Source organism: Cornus florida, unplaced genomic scaffold (genome assembly GCF_030987335.1).
Source record: "Cornus florida cultivar Cherokee Brave unplaced genomic scaffold, ASM3098733v1 CherokeeBrave_3.0.0_Hap2_Chr10, whole genome shotgun sequence".
Lineage (NCBI taxonomy): Eukaryota > Viridiplantae > Streptophyta > Magnoliopsida > Cornales > Cornaceae > Cornus > Cornus florida.
The window spans coordinates 4,048,967-4,058,875 of NW_026775580.1; the positions used below are offsets into that span (position 1 = coordinate 4,048,967).

The window sequence follows — 9,909 nt, forward strand, 5'->3', positions numbered from 1 at the left end:
TACATAGACATATGGATAGAATGAAATGATCAATTGGAAATATTAAACCATATAAATCATTGAAAAAATAAGATATATATATATATATATATATATATATATATATATATAAGTGTCAAGACATGAATCACAATACAAATCCCCTCAAAAATACATAAATCAAGAAATAGAAAGCATGCTTAGGGCTAACTCTAGCCCCAAGAGGATGTCTAGCCACTCATGGATGATGTCCTCCAACCCTCAAGGGCAAGCTCCATGCAAGAAATCTGCTCCTTGGTTGATGAAAAGTCTCCAATGGTGTCTCTAGCCTCTTTCTCTTCTTTGCTTCCTCCCTAAGAGTTCTCTAAGGTATGGTATGATATAAGATAATACACAATATGATCCTCTATCTTCTTTATTACAAAAATTAATCCTTATCCTTATATACGTAGGTCAAATGACACCTAAAATGAGCTGGGGTCATACAGCAAATATTCCCTAATGATTGGATAAAGGACAACTTTTGTAAGCTGGAAATTAAAATTTTTCGTAGTGTAGGAAGTTTAATCGATTGGACCTTGGACTTGGATCGATCGAACATGGCTGAGATGCATCGAACTGAAGTTGGATCGATCCTCAATGGTGGCGCCTTTTTGGATAAAAATAAATTTGAGATATTTTGAAGATATTTTTGAGAAAAGGACAAAAGTGTTTGGTAGGGTGGTACAACTGGATAAGATCAATCATTTGGATAAGGACAAGAATGTTCGATTGATCAGAGAAGGAAGTTGGATCGATCGAACTTTTGAGATCTTTGAACAGGGACAAACATGGCTCAGATCTATCTTGAAGTGCTAAGATCGATGAAAGTTGGATCGATCGAAGTTTTCTTGAGATCGATTGAAGTTGCTGAAATTCCACCCTTTACTTCCTTTTTCTCTACTTTGCTCCTTTCTTTGATTAATCCTAGAATTGCTTCAATTATGCTCTTATTTGGCTGAGTTAGCTTATTTTGGGGGATAAGTACCTGAAAATGGAAATAACACGAAATCAATACAAAACGGTAAAATAAAGTAGATAAAGGTTCTAGAATAACTAAGCATAAGGGGTTTAAATACGCACTTTTCAGTGCCCATCACACCCCCAAACTTAAATATTGCTAGTCCCTAGCAATGAACTACAAAGTAAAGGAATAAAATGAACAACTATATAACTATGAACTAGAAAGTAATAAATGGATAACGCCACTTTCGTAGGGAACACGATTGCACTTAGCATATGCTACAAGCCTTTTAAACCCCTAGGTTACCCCGAGTGGACGAGTGAAGTCTCGTGAGGGTTTCCAGAAATGATACCCACAAACATTAAGCTCAATATCACAAAAGAGGCACCAATATTGCAAACAAGCATTGGGAGAAAACTACCTCAAGTATGAAAATTTTCAAACATTTCAAAGCAATCTCCTAAAATTTGAACATCAAGCAAGCAAATATGGTCCTCCACACATCAAGAAAATGATCATGCAAATCAAAACAACATTAGAATCCTTTTTAAGTGGACTGGCATCAAGTGTGTTGCTATCTAAGTTAACTAAAGAAATGATCACATCTCTACCCTCAAACTAGCACACAAATCTAGTACCGATCATCAAAACAAAGAGTGGACCTTTTATTAAAGCTTTATTGTTCTAGGTGCGCTTATTCTTTTCACTCGATTTAATTAATTATTTATTATTTTTTTTATAGGATCAAAGATGGAAGCATGGTGCAATGTGTTGATCTATTAAGCTTTTTAGCGATTCATAAGGTCGAGCGTTAGGTTAATGACTCCTAAACCAGACGGCTTTAGGGCATTAGGCATTCAAAAACCCCTATAGACTTACAAGCTCAAATCAATTAGGCTACAAATTAAGACAACCTCTATCTAATCATTTCCCATTTCTCACCATTTGGGAGAAGTCCTCACCTTTATTGCTTTTGCAACTTTTCTTTTCTTTTTCTTTCTATTCTTTATATATATATATATTCAATTATTAACCTAGAGTTTGGGCCCTCCACCTTTCGGCGCGAGAAATTCAGTGCTTGATGAGGCTAGAATCCCGGCTACTTAGTGAAAATGGTTTGTTATCCACCTTGTCAAGAATGAAAGCTTTTAATGCATTACTAGCCCAATTGGGATATAACCAATTCAATAATCAATAAAGCATGTACCCCACAAATGAATGCTAGTGTAGAATCCTAGTGTGAATCTCAAAACAATCATAAAATCAGGATGATATGGGCCACAAGTGCAAGCAAGATATTAATCTTTCAAAAAATTTACTCATAATTGGCATCCACAAGGCATACAAGGAGTATTGAACTCTCAAGTCAAGCAATTTTTAAATTTTAAGCAATATAGTCCTCAAAAGATCGAAATCATAGCTAACATGGACCAATTATATAAAATCTCTCAAGTACACAAGACATGCTCAAAATTTTGAATTTTAAAAAAAAAAACACTGCAAAGCACCATTACCCCCAAACTTAAATGGCACAGTGTCCTCAATGTGCAAAGAGAACAAAGGGAAAGAGTATACCAGTGCAAGTAGCAAGAATGATCGGGACAGAAGTATCGAAAGTGGGTGGCATAGCCCCCCCAAACTTGGGATTAACTGTGGTCCTGAAATTTGGCACTCGGATAAACTCATCAAATAACAAAAGGGATAATATAGTGCACAGTGGTCATGCAAGTGTAAATAGGATAGCAACTGAAAATAGAGAGAGGTATAAGGGTGGTCCTGAAAATTGGGCAGCACTCCCTCTCACTAAAGTCACTGTGATGCACCTGATGGAGTCAAACAAACAGATATGAGAATATAAAAAAAAATGATATCCATAAAGAAAGCATATATAAAGAAAATAGAGTACAGGGACAAAAAAATGTCAAAGCCGACAAACCCGGCTGTAAAAATAATATACTGTGACAAAAATAAAGTATGAATGACAGAGACGTAGTATAAAAAGATAGAAGAAACTGGGACTCTCAGGTGGATGAGGCAGGACAAGCAGGGCGTGCTCCGCGGACATCCCTAGATAAATCTCAGAACATAGTCGTGATATTCGTGTGGAGTGTAGAAAAATTAGCTCTGTGAGCAACAGTATCAGCTCTGAGGGTGGTAATATCAGCTCGCATAGCAACCACTGCATCCTCAAGAGCCTGAAGGCACTCTCCAAAGACGGGGGTCTTACTAGGAGCCTCAGGTACATAAGAATTTGAAGAATGAGAATCCTGAGTCTGCTCCTCTTCGTGTACTGGCGACCCAGATGGAGAGTGCTGCTCTGCATCATCTGCAGGTCACTCTAAATCAATGTCCATGTGCTCGGCAGCTGGATCAACTAGTATATCATCCACTGCCAGGTCTGCTGCTGCTGCTGGGGCCTCGACCTCTAAATCCTTTGTCGCCTGTGCGGCTTTCTCCTGTAATCGGGCAATAATAGCATTATAGCTCTTGTCCCAATCCTTCTTCTGGAAGTTGCAAGTACCTTTCTCTGGGCGCTCTCGTGGCTGGAAATAATATCTTTGATCAAGTAGGATCTGGGTGATGAGGTGGCCAAATGGAAGGAACATGGCCCTTTTGGGCCGCTCCTTGCTAATGTAGTTATCATAGAGCTACCTCATTACGCTCCAGATAAGCACGGGGATAGACACCCAGTGCCCTATATAGAATGCATATAGGGCTGTCAGGTAATCTCCTCGCCTCTGAATCTTGTGCCCGACCATGTATATGTTGCGGAATAAGATAGAGTTAATGAACCACAGGTCATCTGGAAGATATGTGCAGGTGCAAATGTCTCGCTAGCGGCATAGTGACCTGTTAAAGCAACTGCCATGTCGGTATAAGAAGGCCTGTATAGCCTCGGATATATCTCCTGAAGCATCGGAGGGCATAAATATGGGCAGTGGCAAGATATGGATAATGTGTCCACTGTGATAGAGATCTAGTGGCCATCAATAGTGGTAATCATCTCTACCGTGGTACGCGGGGATGGTCGGAGGTTCTGGAAGAACACCCGTACGAGCCTCAGATACACAGGGCTAGTAACTGGTGCAAGAATAGCTGTAAGGCCCCTCCAAATAATGTCATCATAAGTGGATTGGGTCAGTACCGATCTGGAGAAATAATGTATGTCAAAAACTAACTCATGGGCTACTGACATCTGTGTATATTTGGATGCGGGCCTATCAAGCTCCTGGGCTGGCTGAGCTGGTGAAGGAGATGGAGATGCTGTAAATTCAGCCTGAGCCTGAGAAGGAGATGCGCCAGTAGCAGAATGTAATCTGCTGTTAGAATAAGGAGACTGTATGAACTCAGCCGGCTCCTCCTGTATAGGGTCCTGGGCATGAGAAGGACCGGCCTCGTCATCTAAGATCAGCCTGCCTCGGCGGTGATAGTGTCCTTGGGCTACAGTCTAGCCATGGCCTGAAAATAATTGAAAACTTGTAAGGGAAGTCAGTGCCAGAATAAAGAATTTGAAGCACAAAATAGAATCATGTATGTTAAGTAAGATAGACAAAACAAATAAATGACATGAATCTATGAAAGTGATAGGATGTGAACATGCTAAGCAGTATAAGTGTAAAATGCATCCAATGTGGAAAATCACAGGCATTGGGCATGAATGAGATAGCATGGACACAAGATAAAATGCATGGAATGTGTGCATGAAATCTGTGAAGTTCGATCGATCACAAAAATTGTGAGATCGGTCTGAGAAATTGAGAAACTAAGTTCGATCAATCTTACTAGATCGATCTAAGAAATATGTTCGATCGATCGAACTCTGCGAAGAACGTGAACAGTCACAGATCTGTGATGTGGATGACACGGGGCCTTCGCGAACTCCGTCGTGGGCCCATCAACACACAAATCAACAATCCTATTCACCTATACGAGGTCCACACTCCCAAAATACAATCAAAAATACAAAATCTAACAAAATATATATATACACACATATACATAAAGCTTCAAACTTCATCAATGGTGATTTTCAACATTAAAAGAGCATGGATCTAACATTTAAAGCATGACTACATCAAATCTAAGCTTGAAAGCACAAAAGGGACTCGAATCTTACCAAAAATGAGAGAAAATGGATGAGGTGCGAAGAAGTGATGAAGATCTGAGATCCAAGAGGAGAGAGAGTGATTTGGGATGAGCTAAAGCTCATCGGAGGTCTCGCCGGAGATGGAGAAGATTGGGTGCAGCGGCGACGAGGGATAGGGTTTGGAAGAGGGTTAGATCGATCTTTGAAATCAATCTTGAAACCCTCGGTTTCATTTTTAAAAACTTTCCCGAACCAGTTTGATCGATCGAACTGAGACCTCAGATCGATCGAACTGTTGTGATCTCTCTTTGAATTTTTTTTTTTAAAATTAAAAACTGAAAATTAAAAATGAAAATAAAAGTTTTTTGGATTTTTAAAATAAAATAAAATAAAATCTTTTTGGGATTTTTGGAAAATAAAATAAAATAAAAATATTTTTGGATTTTTGAAAATTAAAAATTCAAACAAAGTCAAAGATGGTGAGATGAAGAACAGAGATCGATCTGAACAAAATGTTTGATCGATCTGACAGAGAGCAAAAATATGCAGGTTTTTGGGTTCAGAAATTTGTCTAAGTGTGGGAACTCAAGATTGATCGAACTTGAAGTTTGGATCGATTTTAGGACTTATGATCGATCTGAGAATAAGTTCGAACGATGGGACAGAGAGGTGATTTGGATGCAGGTGGATGCAGGTCAAAAATTTTCTAAGTGTTGGATGCAGGTAGAAGTTTGATCGATCGAACTCTCATTTGAGATAGATCGAACTTATGCAACATGCTCAATCCTAATCACAGTTCCTAGCAATGTATATAAACCAAAAACAAGTATCTAGACTTCGCAAGAAATGAAATTAAAGATTGAAATGAGGGAGGAATAGGGTTTTGACACCCTACGAAATGTCGTGCTAGTCTTTAACGTCTCTAGCAAGACGTTGGGCTCTTTTAGCCCGGATCAAACATCTTGTAGTGCATCCCCTCCTCAATGGGGTGATAAGTGCTTTGAACTCTACCCAACAAATGGTTCTTTAAGGAACTTGTTGGATTAAGCTCAAAAGATGTTTTCGGTCCTTGGTCAATGCAATCTTTGGGCTTCCACGCCCTTTCAAAACAGGATTTTGAAACAACTTTCTTTGGTTTCAAGGTTGAAGATGGACTTTTTGAAACCTTGGTCTCACACAAAAGCTCAATTCCTTCACTTTTAAGATCATGACATTTTTCTACAACATTAATCTCTTCATGCTTGTCAAATGAATTGGGGGTTAGATTAAAAATATTCAACTTTACCTTCATATGGCCAATGAAATTTTTATTATCCCCGTCCTATAATTGATGTTGGCATTCGCAGTTGCCAAGAAGGAGGATAACTGGAATTTGGCTCTTAGGATTTGGGACCGGTTTTATGTCAATGACAACGAAATCAACGAGAAAGAAGAATTTATCAATTTTAATCAATACATCCTCAATGATACCCCTAGGCTTTTTGATTAATCGGTCGGTAAGTTGCAAAACTACCGACGTTGGTTTTAAGTCTCCTAAGCCTAATTTGACATATACCGAGTATGGAAGAAGATTAACACTAGCTCCTAGGTCAAGAAGAGCCCGATTAATGATATGATCACCAATAATGCATAAAGTAGTAGGTGAACCGGGGTCCTTAAACTTGGGAAGAGTGTTATGCTGCAAAATTGAACTTACTTGCTCAGTTAAGACCACTTTTCTAGGTGCTTGGCTTTTGTTCTTCAACTTTTGGGTGCACAAGTCTTTCAAGAATTTGGCATAAGCCAGAATTTGCTTGATTGCATCCAAAAGTGGAAGATTGACTTTCACTTGCCTAAACACGTCCATGATTTCATTGATTTTGGCCTTTTACTTGTCATTTGAAATGGATCCTTTTAAGGTATCCGAAAATGGAGCTTTTGGTTCAAAAACCTTTTCAGAATTTTTCTTTGAAGTCTCTTCAACACAAGAAGTTTTCAAATCATTTTGCACATCTTTCTTTTCAAAATCACTTTTCAAATCACTTTTTAACACATTATCATTTATATGGTCATGCACATGCAATGAAGGAGGAATATGATATGAAATAGGACGGGTGTTGGCACCGGTTCACTCTCGTCCAAATCTTTCCACTTCTCAAGGTAGTCACCGCATTGACATGCTCTATTGTGTGACCTTCCGATGAGGAATGAGCCTCCACAACACATTGTTGCTTTTGTAGGACATTCAAAGGCATTTTTCCCTTTTCTCTTGCATTCAAAGTACTAGTTATTTGCCCTACTTGGGTTTCTAGCTTAGCAATGGATTGAGAGTGAGAATGAAGCAATTATGTGTTTGCCTCCAAAGTACCCAAAGCGGTTAAAACTTTCTCTTCAAAAGCGGGACTTCTAACATTTCCTTGGGAATATGATGGTTGATTAGGAAAATGAGAATTTAAAAATTGGTTTCCTTGTGATTGATATGATGATCTAAAACCTTGGGAACCTTGGCCTTGTAGTGGAGGTGGAATGTACTTTCCTTGAAAATTGCCTTGGGAAGGGTTTGAGCCCTCCCCTTGGTTTTTCCAAGAGAAATTCGGGTGATTCCTCCAACTAGGATTGTAATGATTTCCATAAGGGTTGTTCCCTTGATTAGCAAAAACAACATTTGCTTGTTTATGATGCTCAATTTGCATATGTCCATGGGGACAATTGGAAGTAGAATGTAAAACACTTGAACAAGTCATACATGTTTCATTAGATACATGATGAGAATGGTTAGGGAAGGAAGATACTTGATTCGCCAAGTTTTGGTTGATAAAAAAATTGATCAAACCTTTAAGATAATGATTTCATCTCGGCGGCAATTTTATTGGAGTGATTGACTTGATGTAAGCCAACACTCTTCCTACCACCAGAATTTCTACCATTCTTCGAAGATAAAGTACGATGCAAAAAATTTTCACTCATGCTCTCATAAAGATGCCACACGTCATCCTCATGCCTATCAATGTAAGAGCCACCCATGGAAGCATCAACCATGCCTTTGTAATTGTCCGATAAGCTCTCAAAGAAATATTGAACTAATTGCCATTTGGGCATGTCATGATGTGGACATTTCCTAAGCAATTCATTAAAGCGTTCCCATGCCTTATAAAATGTTTCTCCATCCCCATGTGAAAATTCTCGAATTGAGGTTCTCATGGCATTGGTCTTAGAAACTGGATAGTACTTCTTTAAGAACTCTTGTTGCATTTCCGCCCAAGAAGTTATTGAAAAAGGCCTAAGATTGTTAAACCAATATTTTGCCTTGTCTTTAAGGGTGAATGGAAAAAGTTTAAGCCTTAAGACCTCTTTCGACATGTTCGTATATTTTACGGTGGAATATACTTCAAGAAACTCATCCAAATTCTTGTAAGGTTCTTCACTTAGAAGTCTATGATAATTAGGAAGCATTTGAATGGTTTGTGGCTTGATTTCATAGTGATATGTTCTAAATGGTGGCAATTGAATGCATGTGGGTGCATTATATTCATTAGGCACATAGTGATCTCTTAAAGAAAGGGGAGGATTAACAATTGGAGGTGCAACATGGGCACCTTGGTTGCCTTGAATGATGGGAGGTGGTGGAGCATAGATTGGCCTTGGCATTCCCAATGGAACTTGGCCTTGTTGTTGTGGTGGATGAACATATGGCCTTGGCATGCCTAATGGTACTTGCATGTTATCATGATGCACATTAGGGTGGAGGATACCTTGTTGGTCTATGTGACCAAGGTCCTCCACAAGGTCCTCATTGTGTCCTTCCACTGATGAAATGGATTGACTAGAACTACCTCTTCCCCTAGGGTTTCGAACAATGGATTCAAGATGAAAATTTAAAGGGACAAGAGTGGGTCTCAATGATCTACGACCATGCATGCACAAAGCAACACAACAAGCAATAACAACAAACACTTCACCTTCACAACAAATCAATAATCAATGAACTTCCTCCACATACAATGTTCATACTCCCATGCTTTAACAATATGCAAGAAAACTAAATTGCCTCTACGTGTGCTCACGATTTATCTAAGAATTGAATTATAAGCCTCCACGCGGGCCGATGATTTAACTAAGGGATGAGTAAAGAAAAGTTCACAAAGGTCCTTTAGCACTTCAACTCCAAATTTATAACTTAGCTTAGCAATTTTTTAAAAAATTTTTTTAACATTTTTCTTTCGCTTGCTTAGCTCCTTTGCTTGAATGCTTCTTTGCTTGCTTTCTAGCTCAATGCTCTTTGTCAATCAAGAACAAACACAATAAGTAACAAAAATTGAAAACAAAGTAAAGACACGATCAAAAGAGTACTAATTCCTAATTGATTCCACAAATACGACGTTGCGAATCAATCAATCCCCGGCAACGGCGCCAAAAGCTATTTTGTCGGCTCGGAGGTCGCACAAAACAATACACAAAACTTTAAGTTTTTAAATTAGTGTCAAGTGCACACCATAATTTAAATTTATAAACCACTTAACACCTGTACTATGTAATATGAGTGAGAAGGGATCGTCCCATGGGATTGAGTTGTCATACTAGCTTGAGGAATCAAAATTAGGATTAGTAGGTTGGGTGATCAAAATAGTGGTTGGTTGGTTGAATTAAACTAGATGTAAATTAAATTAAAGTAAGCAATAATACAATAGAGAGAATAAAAGATAGAGAGAGATCTTGGGGTTTAGAGATCACCACTAAGCATAGCTTTTCTACACCTTTAATGAATGATTAATGAGGGGAAGAACATGTATTGCAATAAAGTGTATATGTGTGGTTGTTTCAACAAGCATGGATGACAAATTAAGTATATATTGTCTAAACA

The 9,909-nt window shown here is 38.4% G+C and overlaps 1 pseudogene; it reads left to right on the plus strand.

Annotated features, from left to right (window-relative positions):
- Positions 1-8,145: 8,145 nt before the first annotated feature.
- LOC132280407 (small nucleolar RNA R71) lies at positions 8,146-8,244 on the plus strand (annotated as a pseudogene).
- Positions 8,245-9,909: the final 1,665 nt, after the last annotated feature.